This window comes from Anabas testudineus, chromosome 15, assembly GCF_900324465.2.
Source record: "Anabas testudineus chromosome 15, fAnaTes1.2, whole genome shotgun sequence".
Taxonomy (NCBI): domain Eukaryota; kingdom Metazoa; phylum Chordata; class Actinopteri; order Anabantiformes; family Anabantidae; genus Anabas; species Anabas testudineus.
In genome coordinates, this window is record NC_046624.1 from 11,465,724 (window position 1) to 11,482,898 (window position 17,175).

Below are 17,175 nucleotides of genomic sequence, written 5' to 3' on the forward strand. Positions count from 1 at the left end.
ATGGTTTTCTTAATGTATTCGTGGCAGTAATAGAAGTCCCTCACGACTAACCTTGCATAAAAATGCAAATGATTAGAGACAAACTGTGGAAAAAAAAACACAATGGGCCGGGCAAAGCCTGGAAGCCTTGGTAAGTGGGTGTGCATATTTCTTTATTTCAGGGAGAACAACTTAAAATTGCAAATTAGCTCATGCCATGTTGCTGGCATAATTAAAGACCATGAACCTTCATAATAATAATTTTGGTTTTGCGAAGAAGGCCACCAGGAACACAGAGAAGCACCGAGGATCAAACAACACAAACTTAAAATCTTAGTTATGACCAACCAACATGACAGCAGAGTGTTCATGTGCAGTATATAAATAATTTATTGATAATTTATAACTTAGAAGCAAGTGTACAGCCTTTTTAAAATGTATATTTTAAAATATATATATATATATATATATAGAGACTATATATATTTAGTCTCTATATTTTTTCATTTATAATCAGTACATCTGTTATACTGATGTATTATATATATTCATTCATAAGTAATTTCAAATTCTCCATAACAACTCTGTAACATGTCTTTTTGAGTTTTGGATACATTTATGACACTTTTAAGGATAAATAAATAAATTATAAATAGCAAATCATCTCATGTTATGGGATTACAACTTTTTCACACTCCTTATGTGATTGATTATGTGATGTCTACATTGATTATAAATACTAAAAAGTGAACTGAACCACAAAGATACAGAAAGAAATACATTCAAACCCGTTATAATCACAGACATCTGCTGGTGGCCACAGAGTACTTACACTGAATAATAAATATTTCAGAAGTTTACTTGACTGAGTACATCAAGACTGCTGAAGCAGTCTGTTCATCAGTAACTTTTTTCCCCTCTTTTATCATCATAAATAATGTTGATTAATTAGCAAGTCAAAATCACTGAGGATAATCCATGTAGAATATATCACTGTCAGGAGAACTGTTGAATATTGCATTTACACCAGGAGCATTTTAATTACAGAAGTCTTAACATATTAATTAGGACTCAGAAGGAACATAACAGTCAAAAGTAAAGAACTGAAAAACAACTTTTGGACTTTTGTTTTTCACGTTGTGTTATTAATTTAATTTGTATGTCACAACATTAGCGCCACTCCTGCTATCTGAACCGAGAGAACTCATTGCTTAACAGAAAGGTCCAGTGATGTTGAAACAACCATATGTCTGCATATTAAAACCTGAGTACAGTATACTTTAAGTTTATGCTGTGTACTGTTCACCATCTGCTGTAAAAATGTGTTGTGCGCCAAATCCACAGCTGAGAAAAAATAAACCCTCAACAAATTTACAATTTAATCCACATTCCTAATATCGCAATTCTCGTCTTTTATGGTGAATTATTTAGACATTTTGAAAATGGGAATACATATTATATGTTTTCAGTGTGGAATTATAACATTTCTTTACTAGCCAATGTAACTACCTTAATTTTATGTTGTGTTTTGCATTTTGAATTTGAAACTTGTGATGAATCTAATCTAGTGGCACCAATGGTAGCTGTTAATTATTTTATTTATCATTGTTTTCATTAAGCCCCAACAAACAAAATATTTTCAGATTGCTCTCCCATTATGTTAATTCTAAGTGACACCATTTTAATTGTCTAACGCAACAATCTTTTTAATATTAATTAGACACAGCAGGCCCTCCACAGAACGACAGAAATAGTTGCACTTATCTTCTTCTAAAGTCACAGTGTTTTAAATCTAAAACTGTGAGATTGTTTTGCAATAGGTCTGAGTTGTGCAATCTCTCTTGGCTCCAAAAAGCATGTCTTACTGCTTTATGAAGCCATGACACACTCATATCATTCTCTCTGAAGCCAGCAACCAGCCTTCTAAAACACAAGACCATCAGAGCCAATCCCATCAGGCGACGTGGGGCAGAGATGAAATTGGTCTCTTTAACTCCCTGTACCGTAACATGCTAATGCAGGACAATGACTCGCTCATTGCCTACTATTATGGAATATACAGGAGCCCCAACATGAGGGCTGTGACGGAAGTTATTGTATGATACATGAAAACGCAGAGTGGGCTTCTTCTGGGAGGGAGAATGAAACTTTTACTATCAGGTTTGTTTTTGTTGAGGAACATCCCTTGAAGTTGGAAATGAAGATTGATGTCTAGCATAGCTGTTATTAATATATTGATGATGCTGTCAAAAACACTACAAATAACACTTTTTTTACTCTATATTGATACATTAGCCCAGGTAATTGATGAAAATCCTATAAAACGCCTTAATTTTTATCCCTTACAAGCCATTTATCTGCCATCTGTTCCACCTAGAGCTCCCTTGGGGATGGTTGTGATAGGCTGAAATCACTGATGATGAGTCCTGAGTGCTCACAGTTGAATATAAACTCTTATTTAACTATAGCGAAGTAGCTCTCATTTAATAACCAAAAATAAAATAAATCTTTTGCTCACATATTATTAAAACATGCAGCACAAACATATTTTATAGCATGTATTAACATTTGTCATAAGTACATATATTATGTAAAGTTTGGTAAATAAGTTTCTTGACTTGAGTACTTTACTTTTACACTTTACACTGAAAAAAGTCCAGTAAATAATGTGTTGAATTCATCACTCTTTTAACCTTCAACATGTATGAGCATACTTTAGCCAGCATCTCCTGTAGGCATTAAATAAACATAGGTTAATAGGTTGATAGTATAATTTAAACAAAAGATTACAAAGAAAAAAAGTCAAGTTAAGCCAACTACACATCTATTAAGAACTTAACTACACACGATTTAAGGAGGATAACTACTACTTTTAGGAATTATCCCTAAAAGCATTTGTTGACTGAGTTAAATCAAAGAGATTTCACTCAAATCAGAGAAGATCAAAGATAATCCCAAAACTGTTAGAAATATAAAGTAGATCTTAAATTGTGATTATTGGATGAGAGAAAGAGCAGCAAAGTAGGAGGGGGGGGGGGGTATTTAATCTTGCCATAATCATGACAGGCGTTGATGTGAAATGAACTGTAGCCACTCTCCTTGACCAGTTCACAGTGGTCAGCGGTCCACGTCCAAGAGACTAGATTGGATTTATTGCTACTGGGCCAAAGGTAACAAATACATGCAATATAAAGGCGGAGATAGATGTCATTATCACTGAATGGATTTTGTACCCATCATGAGGGGCAATCACATGGAATAGATTGATACTTCGAGCAATATCTTTATATTAAACTTATATATCTTAACTATAACCGGACAATTTATTTACAGGAGGGCAAAACAAGAACCAAGCAACTTTTCCAATCAAAACACTTTTTTATTTCGTCTTCTGTTCTTTCTTGAATTTTCCTCATATCTCTCATCATTTACCTATTAATTTGAGCATCGGGGTCCGACAGGTCAAACTCTGACTGTTGCGATTACTCAAAACCCATTATAGCCCAGAGGTTTCAGTTGGCTGAAGTGGAAATATCTTCATCTCATCAGCAGGGTTGTCCGAAGGTTCCCGGGAGTCCTCAGAGAGATGAGATGAGGTTATGAGAGGTCATGTAGAACAGCTCAGTGTGACAACAAATCAGAGGCCAACCCTCTGGACGGAGTCACGTGAAACAAACGGAAACAAGAAGATGAAACACAAACACAAACCTCTGTGGGCAAAGTCCATCACTTCAGAGCACCAGTGATTTACATCCTTATTCCATCATCATAAATAAAAAAGAAATATTTTAAAATTCACCATCATTAAACACTAATAGTTGCTTGATCTTTTTTTTTTTGTTTTGTTTTTTTAGAATTTTTTTTAGCAATTTTTAGCAAAGTTTTTCTCACAGTCTCTCTCTATTAGGAAAATAAAGGAAGCCTACATATATATTTTAAAGTGCTTGGTAATAGATTTTTAATGTTCATTTGTCTATGCCCTGAAGGCTTGGATCTTTGACATCTGAAATAATTGTTGTTCGAAGGATCATCACCAGGGGAGGGTTGTGAATAGGGTAGGGACGATTTGAGTAAATGACTGTGTCAGCCTGTTTATTTGTAACATGATGGCCTTGGGCGCTGCTGCAGGACAGCTATTAGAGGGTCTGGCCATAAAGAGATAGAACGAAAAGCCAGCGATCACCCAAAAGTTAGCACTTAATGTGACAACTTATCAGACAAAAGCTCCCCACAGAGAATGTGGAAATGACAGAATGAGGGAAGGGGAGGGAGGAAGACATCATTGCCCACAGACAGAATAATATAACATGATGAAGAGGAAGAAACTGTACAATTATCTGAAGTGGCTGTAGTGTCAAAGATCACATGTCTATTCAGAGTCCCAGGCGTTGCCCCATATGTTTTACCATATTGCTCAAAGCTGGCCAATCCATGTTGACCTAAGGGGAAGCAGTGGGCAGAGGACATCCAGCCCTGTATTCAATTAAGTAGCTCAAATACCTTGTGCCTGTGGCAAGGCCCAAAATGTAAGTGGAAGGTTTTTACTGCCGTCTGCAAGAGCTGCTAAATAAACACAGCAGGTCCCAATGGGGCTGAGATCACGAGAGGCTCATGTCACTCCCAAAATGTAAACACAAGAACCTGAAAGAGTTAGGGGCAGACAGGGGAGAGGTGGGCAAACAGAGGCAGATAAAGATGTGTGTTTTAAAGACAAATAATGTCATGTTCTTGACATTGCTGCTGTCAAATTATCATTATCATTTCAATGCTGTGATGAAACAAAGCATTTCCCCATAATAAAATGCAAATCACAGCTATGGTAGTTACCGAGAAAGCAAGAAACAGCATTTTAGCTATCACTTTGCATGCAATTATCTACATAATTATCCTTTAGATAGCTAGCCTGAGGTAACAATCACTGAAAATAAAAAGTGTGATTCATATGAAATAGAGGAACAAAAGCATTCATTAAAGTATTTCTATTAGTTTCTTACTGACAAATTGTAAGAAGGTGCTCATTCCCCTGCAGCCAAGTGTTATTCTGTTTTATTTGTTTTGTTTTATTTATTTCATGTTGACAAAATGTATAAAAAATACATTTGGAGGCTTGTTCTTTTTCTTTCAAGAAACAAGACAGTCAGTTTGTGAATTTTTGTTTCCCAACTATGAAGGAAGAAACTGAAAAACATTTTCTAAAAAAAGTACTCCCAGCATCACGGGTCTCCACGGCAACTCCAGCCAGGCTGAAGAATGCTTGTAATCTCTTCTGGCAGGGACGGATCCTGTGGCTCAGGCCGGCTGTGCAGTGGACAGTCCTATTGTTGCTTAAAACCTCAAAGGAGAGAAAGAAGATAGGAGAGCAGGCAGGAGGCGGAAATAAAAGACTGGGAGGAAGAAGGCCCTGGAAGCGGTTCAATAAAGTGCAGGGATGGATGGATTAAGAGTGTGCTGTTGACGATGAAGAGCAGGTAGCATCTTCCTTTAATCTTCTGGAGCTCACCTTTAATGATTTTTTTTCTAGTGTCTGTTAAGAGCAATATTTTTTCCACAACATGGAAATGGCATTTTTTGTCAAATGTAGTTCCTGTTGATTATAGACAGGAATCAAGAGTATGCGTGTCCCCTTTTCCTGTGGATGATGGGATGAAGAGGAAGAGAGTCGCTACAGACACAGGGAGTGTATGTGTGTTTGTGTGTGTATTTTTAGAAGACTAAGGGGAGGGACCAAGGTTTTTAGAGATTATGCTAAATCAGGACCAGTTAGAAGAGGGGGTGGAGCAGAAGGCCAGACAAAGACTGAAGATGATGCTGCCACTGGCATTTAAATGGGCAAGAGTGTGTGGAGTCAAGAAAAGCAGAGAGAGAGAGAGAGAAAAAAAAAAAACAAGAGAAAGAAAAAGCCCACAGTTTCTCTGCCGTGGCAGTCACTTTTTTCTGGCTCCTCAAACAGATGCTGAGGCAGATGGTGGTGAATTAACAGAAGATGGGAGAAGAAGAAATGAGAAAGCCTGAAACGGGCCCACAGAGGGCAGACATTCAAGTATTGTGTGTGTGTGTGTGTGTGTGTGTGTGTGTGTGTGTGTGTGTGTGTGTGTGTGTGTGTGTGTGTGTGTGTATGTAGATGCATTAGTGGATGTGTGTATTTGTTTGTGTGTTTGAGAGTGTGTTGCCTGAGTGCACAGGTCCAGGGGAGAGGCTGTTAAACAGTATCTCAGCTGGGAGGACTAAAGAGGATGGGTGGAGGATTCCCAGTCAGAGATAGAGCTCACAATAATAATCACAGGCGTGAAATTACAATGCTGATATTTGTTGCACCCCAGGGTGTGGTGTGGTGGGGCTACTGGAGCTCGGATGGCCCACATATCACCAGAGGCCTGCGCTGGCTGACGGTCATCAATGATCAGAGAAGTCTCTCGCCCACATCACTTCCCAGTGTAGATCAAAATTTGTGCAGCAGAAATATTCTGCTTCGCATGAGCTTCACCTGTGGTGTCTGTGAGAAAACACAGTAAAGACAGGTACAACATGATTACCTCTAAGATTAGCTTTTTATAACAAATGATGTGTTTTTCTGTTTGCCTTTACATTTACAATTTCTAATTGAATATTATATAAATATATGCAAATTCACATGTTCATTCTTCACAACTGCTTATTTTTATTGCATTTATTTGTAAAAGTGCTCATTAAAAAAAAAAAGTAATGCAATAAAATTCTATAAAAGTAGATTAAAAGACCATGTTTATAGGCCACACAGGCTCTTCAACAAGTTCAGGAAGGGCTCTATTATTTATATGACCAAATTGACTGAGTTTCCTGATTTCTATTTCTAACAGAAGGCTCCACGCAGCCATTTGCAAACCCAGGGTTTTAGTAAATTTGAGTTGACCTTTGATAAATTCTGTGTAAGAAGCAGCATGTTCCTGCCTGCTCATCCTGTTTAACAGTAAAATCAGAAGTAGAGCGGTAGCTGGACCTACTCCGACATGAATATCCTCTTGGCCACGAGCCAAGCTCTGACAAGATATGACACCACATTTTCTTCCATCCACTAAGTGAAGGGGGAATATAGAAGCTCATTTTCATGTCCATCATCTCCTGCTCTTGCTACTGCTTCTGTGAGGGCCCCCTCCACCTCCCCTGTTTCTGGGGTGAAAGTGAAAAGTAGATGTGTTGTCAGGGCAAAACTGATAATGGCAGTGGGACACCGACTGATCCCAATTGCCCTGCTTTCAGCCCCTGCCACCCCTGTGCGCCCCAGCACTAAAGGGTCCATTGACAGATGGGATGGGGCATTGTGGGACAGAGTGCTGAGTTGGCATAAAAAGCCCACCAAACAGGCTCTTTTCTTGGCATTGGAGGCCTGCACTAGTTTACTGTTATTGTTTGCATTCTGCCTTTCATCCATCACCATAAGTAATTTGAGCCTAAAAATAAAAATAAAAAAGAGACCACTTTAAAAAATAATAAATCTGAAATTAAAATCTCATCAATATAACTCACTCACGCATCAATATATATTGATGAGTCATGGCTTTTGAAAAACTTTACTAAATCTTTAGTAAACCTTTCTTCTTATCAGTTTTGGGACACATTCAAAAGTACATTCCAGACTTTGGGACAGAAGCCAGTAGAGCACTTCTATTCTACCCCGCTGTGTTTATTTTCTTCCATTTGTAAAGCAGCTGAGTGGCTACAATGTGTGGTGGTTATCACTTCACAGGCCCATTTCATTCAGATAATCTTCACCTCTCAGCAGAGGGAGAGATAACTCAAGGGATCTATCACCATGAGGAGTGAAAAGTGAAGGTCATTATAATGTCATCACAAGTTATCCCGCTGACCCTAAAGTCCCAGAGATTGGATATTGGCCTCTGAAGACTAGATATGGGACATAAAAGGAAAAGAGAAGGGACAGTTTCAAACATATTGACAGACAGGAAATGGGAAGAGAAAAAAATGGAGATAATAGGATATTACAATAACATGTTTATGTAGAACTATGTTGCATTAGAGGTAATGTATAAGGTGCCTGTTAGATTTATCCCAGAGAGAATAGGCTGGTAAAGATGCACTTTATCTTCAGACATGAAAATAGCCCTTCTGCTCAGGCACATTCCCAGCAGGGGCTGCTAGGAAATTGCTGTTTTTACATTTCTGTATCATTTCCCATAAGAAATATGGGTAACAAATGAAATATTCAGACCCATTGTCTGATTTATTCCTTTTATTATCCACAAATATCAGCCCGGCAGTCAAAGGATGCCTTGACTCGTTCAGGGGCTCTTCCCACTTGGGGCCTGACAGCCTATCAAGTTTCCTTGCATAAACAGGTCAGGATCATGTGAACACTCCAATATGTTATACTCTAAGATTTTCAGCATGCAGAATCACTAAACAGAAATTGAAAATTACTGAGGAAAAAAATCCCAGAGGCATCATCGCAGGCCCCTTTGCAAAACCTACACACACACATCACTTGAAATAAGAAGTCAGATGAACCGCATTCAACATTAAATAATGGGATGTTGTTACACATTCCTTTTGGGATATGTGTGTGTGTGTGTGTGTGTGTGTGTGTGATTCTGCTGCAGTAAAAGCCCCTATGTTGTTGTTGTTGTCATGTATGAAAAGCAGGAGAGACAGATGCCCATTTAAGCTAGCATCCTAACACAATGAGTCTCATCAGATAATAGTAATTGACCATTAATGAACTCTCTATGATAGCCCACTGTGGAATACCCTCAAAGGCCCTGGGATAAAGGGCCTCGTGGCATTAACATATTCCCAAGGCTACAGGAGGCTTTTAAATGGCCAATCAATAAAGAGCATTAGTTCATCATGCCCTCTGAGGGACCCTGGATGTGTCTGTTGTATGTTGAGAGGCAGCACAAAAAGTGGAAAATGTGCAGTCAGAGGCCCTATTCTTTGTGAATGACGAATGAGACAAATTTACATTAGCTGAATTTGTAGGAAGGAGATCCTCATTATTGAATTTAACAGAGAACAAAATCCCATCAGTATTGCGTTTCACGGCTGTGAAAAAAAATCTCAGCTCAGACAGAAACTCTGCTTTCCACCTGTGCCGCACTTCCCCAAAGCCCTTGGTACTTTCCGTAGGCAAGACAACATCAACATTTTAAAAGCTACTGTAAAACCAGGACAAGGGCATCACAAATATCATGTGACATTTACTGTACATATCCCATTAAATAGTTATGAATAAAGCAAGACCTGCTCTGCAGTGAGCAGTTTTATTCTTAATTTTCTCATTTGTGTTATATGGCACAGTGAAATGGATATCATTACATAGAATAGCACTATCATACAAATACCATGCTGTGTCCTTGAAGGCGGCATAATAAATGGTTCATCACTGGCAACCAAATGGCAAGACAAATTTATGGCTACTGATCTCTCTCATCATCAGAGCAAAGTACTCAGTAAAATTTCATTGTAACTCCCAGGGAAATAAATAAATTTGGCCCCTGACCTTGAGGAAAAATCCCCCACTGCACCCATCCAGGTGAGATGATGGACCTCACTCCCCCTTCTCTTTTTCAATCACCTCCATACATCTTACATTCTTTGGCACTGCGTCCATATAGCAGACTAAAGATAGGTGTCCCACGGTCACTCGCTCCAGTTCTTGACCCCCTGAGAGTCGCAGAATGTCTCTCTCTGTCTCTGTTGAGACTTTGCCCCCTCCACCCCCCCCCCCCCCAAGGAGAGCAAGATAGGTGGAAAGGGGAGTGAGTGATACAGAGAAAGAAAAAGAGCAAGAGCCTTAGTGTAAGGAGTAGAAGCGAGAAATGACAGGAGAGGAATATGCACAAAGTCTCAGTCTAAATCAAGATAAAAGACAGAAATAGAAAATAATAGAGGGAACAAACCCCTGGACGCTGACTCTCTCTAATGGAAACACATGGCTGAGGGCTGAGGTGGTGTCAGCAGCCTGCCTGCGCACACTGACATTCCTGCCTGATTATCTGGCCTGCCATAAAATTAGAATAGCAAATACCCCACTGACAGAGATGCATGTCCTCTCTCTCTTGTGCCACCATAAAAAACTCCTGCCGGTGTCTCAGAATGCCACAAACTTCAATTTAAATTTACAGCGCTGCAAAAGAAGAAGTGATATGCATTCAAAAATTTTAATAACCTATTAAGTTATGACTTCAATTTCATTTTATGAATATTTTCCTTGTGGAGCGCAGCCATCATCAGAGAAAGACAGAAATTTTAAAAAGATAAATAGTGCCATTAATCTATAACGTTTCTCTCCCATTATTCTTGAAATGAGAAGTTATTTTTGCTCACATTGTCATATAATTAGTTCTCTATACTTGACTCACTAGCCAGAAAATGACCATGTTCAAAAAATGTGAAGTCTGTCATTTGGCAGAGAATAAAATCATCATTCGTCTTAATATATTGTCTATCTGACAAGCAGGATTGGACGTTGATTAGGTTTCAGTGACTTTATTAACAACAACTGCAGGATCAGAAGGAGGTAAGACCTCTGCGTAGAACGACACGCTGTGAGACAGAGCTGCCGCAGAGGTCAGTTAAGTCTGCTTAATTTTGAAAGATTAGTGTACTATAAATTTTCAGATGTCGTTTATAACCCAAACATCCTACTTTACTGCATAAACTGGTTTTCAAGCCACAAAACTATTAAACAACTCATCACAACTCCACTTTGTAGAGAGTGAATGTGGGAGTACAGCAGGGTATAATAGCTTTAATCTGTCTGTTGTTTGTCTCATGGGCATTAAACACCATCTTGATATGAGTGAGACTACAGTGCACACAGGAGGGGGTCCTCATAATATTTAATAGGTCATCAAAGGGAATGGGGGGTAGACTGCTGACATTTGCCTGGATAGTTAGGAGAAACCCCAGGAGTTGTCATATGACTCATTACCAGAGCACAGTCGACTTGGTTGCATCATCGTTCAAAGAGGCTCTCTGGCAGACAAATCATAACTTGAATAGATATAACTATTGAAGTCACAATGGTCCCATTAACTAGCATGAGATTTTGATTCTTGTTTCTACCCTGAAAATAGAGACGAATCAGTTAATAAAGCTCTATTACTGCCATCATGAATGAGATGAGTGGCTGCCATTAGTGTGAAAAGCCTTGAGATATAGCAGTCTGAGAGCATCGCAAACTACAGCTACAAGACTTCCCACAGATAGAAATAGATTGATTGTATATTGGTTCTCTCACTCCTTGTGCAACACTCCCTGAAGCATCTAACCACCTGCCTCACCAACTCCTCGCCCACTACCTCTGGTCAAAGATTAAAAACTGCAGCTCTACAACCCAAAGGAGATGAAGGGAGCTGCGAGTTTTTCCATAAAAGGAGAAAAAAAGAAATATGTTGACTGGACCACCTGCTGACCTCCTCCAGGCCTGATGTGTCAGAGGAGGATAGTTGCAGCAAAAGTTCATGTGAAGTCTAATTTCACATTATTAAACCAGTAGTAAATATAAAAATAGCCACTATTCCTCACAAGTAAAAAAAAATCATATTAACAGGAATAAATTATACCATAGGTCACATTAAGTTTTTAGGGAGCTTACATTCTTAATTCAATTGTATTTACGCAATAGCCACAAACACACATGTTTGCATTGGCAGTATGTCTGTTCTGTGATGTGTATAAAAGAACTGCAGATTTACATGTGAGCTGTGAAACATGAAAACCATGAAAAGTGCAGCATGAATTTCATATGATCTGCATCTACAACAGATTAGGATTTAATATCTCAGTAAAAGAAAAAAATAACTGATTAAGAAAGATTTTTCAAAGTCAAGTTGTTTCTGTAGCTACAAGTCTAGTACTGAGTGTGTATATTACCAAGTCTAGGCTGTGGTTTTGTAAATCGGCATTCACAAATTTGGAAAGTGACCTTGAAAATATTCAAAATTCAATTCAAAAAGTTTCTCTTCGTAAAAAAAAAATATATATGGACATTTTAAAAGAGAATTCAGCTGTCACTTTCCAAACCCCTCAAACTTTGGACAACCCCCACAGCCCTGTGCAAAACAACACTATAGCACTTACATGCCCCTCACACATTGATTCCCCTCCCGAGGGCCCAAACCAATTTCTCTTGTTTTCAGACACTCTCCCTGTCTGAACCTGCAGTGGCCATCAAAGACATTCATCCATCCACCCAGGATGACTATGACTGATCTAGGCACCAAACGATCAATTTGTATCCCTCTCTCTTATTCTCTTTGCTTTCTCTTTGTCGCCTTCACTTCATTCGCTTGCTATTTTGTTGATGTACAGAATATGATGAAAAAGTGATGTGTGAGAGTAACAATACAATCACTATTTGACCTTGGAGAACAGTTAATTCATGTGTTCATTTATCTATATTTTTGACGCGTGTAACTTTTCATTTCAGTGAAACCTTACAGATCATTCATGAAAACAAAATAATAATACTTTACTTGAAGGATTTTATCCAGCAAGCCATTTGGTTTCTGCTGAAACATCAATACTAAAAATAAAAATAATAAAAGTAAAAACTAAAAACTCAACTGTGTAAACTGTGTATAGTAGTTTCGATATCTTTTAGTAGTCAAGCTGTTAAAAAGCAACCTTAGATTCTTCCAAGGCACGCGATGTGATGGTGACGGTGTGAGAACGCACCCTTAATCCATCTTGTAATTGCACTGAGAAGACAGCAGCGTTGATTGAGCCTGTGAAAAAGCTGTAGAGAAACATTTGTCACCAGACACGAACAAAAGGAGCTATTACATATTTGGGTGCGTCTTTATGTGTGATGAAGACTATGGCCACTTTTGCACATCGGTTTTTGTGATGGTTTAGCGTTGTGTTGCGTGTGAGTGTGAAATCAGACTGGCTGTGTGTTAGTATGTAGCAGTGCATGTATGTTGAAGCTAATGATGTTTGTATGTGCATGGTGTTGTTTGTGTGTGTATGCTGCGGGGGTCCCTTTTCCTTGCTATTCACAGACAATTTGTAAGGCCGGCTGTTGAAGCCAGGCCGAAGCCCGTGGAACAGCTGGAGCCCCTCCATGATTGATAAAGGTGGCGGCGAGAACTTCATCTCCCCCTGAATGAAGACAAAGGCCCCACAATGCTCAGCCAGTGTGTTACGCCTGCCTGTCGTTAAGTGTGGACCTGCCACGGTCCTCAGCTGGGGGAGTCGAGGTGCCAAGAGGGAGGTCAGGACCCAAACTAATTACCATTTTATGACAAAACGGTTCTTTTGTCGTTGTTATATAATTGATTTACCTTTCAGGGTGAGATCATTATGAAGTAGCTTTGGGAGAGTGGGATTAAACGGGTTGGGTGGGGGGGTAGTTTTAGTTGGTCATGTTCTCAATGATATAAAGATGGGCTCAAGCATATGTGTCAACGAATAGAAATACAATAGTTAGTCGTGGTGAAAACCGGAGACTAATTAATATTGAAACAGTAGGAGTCACAGATTCCATAAGCAGACGTGCTTTTGAGGAGCTGTGTGCATCCATCGTGAAAATGACAATCAAGTCAACAACGATTGCACGTGATCAAAAACATATCGCCATGTTGTATTGATCCTGGCAGATATTTCCCACCGACAGAGGCAAATTCATAGATCGGCTGCGTCAGTGTCATAAACTTTTGTTTGGCTTGTGACCCATGCAGAACCAGGTCATTGAGTCAGATCTGCCAGCTCATCACCGTGTGGCGATAACCTTTTTGCATTTTCTGTTCCCCGTGACTAAACGTTACAGTAGAAATATGAGTAGTAGCATTGGCTATTTGCATTTTTAGGCATAATTCCGGTCAAATGTAGCCTGAATTTTTATTTCATAGGAAATAGCTACTGTTCCTGTACAGCGCTTATAAATACTTAAGAAAACATAAATCCAACCAGTTTTCTTACAGTACTGTATCTGTATAAACCCTGATGTGCGAGCATTTCCTTTTATCTGAAGCAAATTATGTTTTTCAAACATGCTCCTAACTTTCTTTTTCTTTTTTTGGACCCTGAGAGCAATGTAGGGTACATCCATCCTTGACCTATTTAATGGCTGGGTTCTGTTGAAGACCCACGGCACAAATTGAAAAGTTTTCAGTCACTAAGTGAAATGTATGGCTCCGCTTCCAGTCCAGAAAAATTGGGGATTGTTCTATTTTAATTTCAAACTCAATTTCAGACATTCTGTACGCTGCGACAAAGTGGATTTCAGGCCCATCCATTGTGCTGTGCTTGTCGACATATCAGCTGCCAGGACACACGATGAATGAGTGAATATTGATGAACACCAAAGATGTACTCGAGCCATTTTTTTCTGTTATTGTTGGCATGGAGGTGGGGAAAAGAGAAGAGGAGGCGCCCTTTGAATCCCCTGGGAATAAGAAACCCTTCTCCATATTCAGAATATTCCCTGTGAAGTTCAGAAAGAGATATCAATCTCACTTTGAGGCTCTGGGCCTTCATTTGTTTGTGAGAGATGCGGAGCGCTGCTCGGATGACTGTGCCAATTCTTCAAATCCCACTTACAGTAGGAGTTCACACACACACACACACACACATGCATGCACACTATACACATACACAGCAGAGCATCTGCCACTTTCCACAGCCTCTGTGTTCCAGGCGCTGGTGTCTTCAGGAGTGGAGTCTGCACTGTGGCACTCTTAGGTCTTGATTGAGGAAGCAGTTGCAGCTCTGTCAGCAGCTGAGAGTTAAGAATAAAAAATACACCATGGCTGTTTGGGCAGAAGCAACACAAGTGTATATTGGATAAATGGGTTAGTTTTTCACATTCTGTCACATTCTTTTGAAAAAGGTCTGTAGGTGTGTGAGAGAGAGAAGCATTGTTGTAATCACAACTTTCAAACTGCTTACCCAGTTAGCTTTTTGTATTAATTAAGTAGTGGTAAACTAATTTTCTACTTTGCTTCTTTATTTTGGACAGCACGAAGGTGAAGATGGTGCAAACAGGAGCAAATAAGTCAGAGAGGATTTGGGTTACTAGTCAGATTAGGTTACTAGTGGTTTAAAATGTCGACCATGTAAGCAGCATGTACTGTCTCCAGTTCAAGCCCAACTATCGATGTTATAGTACTTTACTCATATTGACATCATGTTTCGCCATGTTTCCTGTTTTCCCCATGTTTTGTCTTGTTGCCTGTTTGTTGAAGATGGAGGAGGCATTTGGCCTTATTTGGAGCTCTGGTCTGATAATCATGATCAGAGGTAAGAGAGCAATTTGAGAGGAACACATGTTAGATTGCCACAGTGGAACATTACACTGGTGCTCAGCTTGTAGATGAAAGGTTCTTAGCTGCTGACAGTACAGCAAGCAGGGCCAATAATGAGTCTAAGAAGTGAAATAATTACACACATCCCCACAAACGCTGCCATTCTTCACCTCAATGAACACCCCCTCTCTGGGTCTCTCTCTCTCTCTCTCTCATGGTGTGTTTGATGTGTCCTTATGTAGTTCCTACAACATACACTCTGTTACCAGCTGCAGACATTTGAAAATGCTGTTTCATTGTTGTAGTAGTTTTGTTATGCTTCTAGTGTTTCTCACCTTTTATTTGTATTTTGCGTTATTTCCTCAAAACAATCCTATTTTCATTCTGTCCCTGTCTCTTTCTTTACAGCCCTCTCCTAAAGACACCACTGTGTCAAGCGTCAACCTGGCTGTGGTTTGGTTTTAGCAAGCCAATGGGCCATGCAGGCCTTTTTTCCCCACAGTGGGCTTCTGAGTGGAGTCTTTGCCCTCACATGCGTTCAGTTGGGCCTGCTTTACCCACACTATTGATTGCAGGTGATGTTCTGGACTCTGTCCAGCTGACCTCAAAGGGGAGTTAGATACATCATTGTCCGAAGAGGAATCTCTAGAGACCAGACAGAAGCATCACGCGCGTTAAGCAGTCTGACTTTGTCCAGCTGCTGCTGGATCTGTCAACAAGCGCTGCAGACATGAGCGTCTGGGCTGTTTAGCATGGACCCAAAGCTTAGCATTCAGTAATAGTGAAACAGAAAATAGATGTTCCACAGACAAACATCAATGCTAGTGTTTCTTAAGTAGCCGTCCATGCACCACATACTCCACAGCTACTTCACCTTTTCCTTCTGCCTGCTAATTAGGAATCTTAATATGCAATCATGTTAACATTGGGTCTAATTTGTGCAATGTGCATCTTTGTTTCTTACACACCTCACAGCAATTGATGGATATCCAATGAGACGCAGAGTCCCTGCCAAAGGGAGTAGCTCTGCAGCTTGTGACACATCGCTGAGGCTGGGGGAAGTACGCCTTAAATTAATTAACATCGGACCTCTTGTAGCTGCTCACTTCTGTAAACAAACATTTTAATATGCAGTAATTAATTAAATCTGCCAAGCTACTCTGCCCCTCCCATAGATCTTCCTTCACTCTTACTTTCCCCATCTTGTTAAAGAGTTTATTATGTGCAGCTTGAAATGAGAAGTGTGTTCACAAAATTGTCCGAAATCATCTCTTCAACAAAGCTTTCCATTTTTCCTGCATTCAGATGTGTAATATTTTGGTCTAGTTTCTAATTCCCATCCATAATTCCACATATCATATGTGTTGAAAGATGTAAGAAGCAAATATCACTGGGCTCTTGTGAGGAATGGACCAATAAATTGTACATTGCACCAGTCCTGCACTCTTTAATAGCTTGTGGGCTCTAGCTGTGAGAGAATAAAAAGGTACCAAAGCCTCTTGGGCTGCTTTGACCAACTGCAATAAATAATGCTAGGACTGACAGATAGTCACCAATGTGTAGTTTTGACATCCAATATAGTGATCCTCCATTATGGGAGTGTGTGTCTTATTTTATGGCCCAATAAGATGTTTTCAAAAAATGCATTGTAAATTTTAAATGCTTTAATTTACATTAAAAAGCTCCATGTTGTTAGTAAAACAGTTGAACTAACTGTACTGCAAGGATAAAATACCTTCAAGTAGATAAAATAATCAGAGCAAAGTTAATACATATGTCTATAAATAAGCAAGCATTGCGTGGAATCTGCACCGTGACTACATTATAATACAACTGTGCCAAATATCTAGGGATAAAGACTTATTTAGCAAGATTTCTTATTCAAGATAAATAAATTCAAACAAAACACTTCAATGAATCCGTCAAATTATCTACACTGGATAGTTTTGCA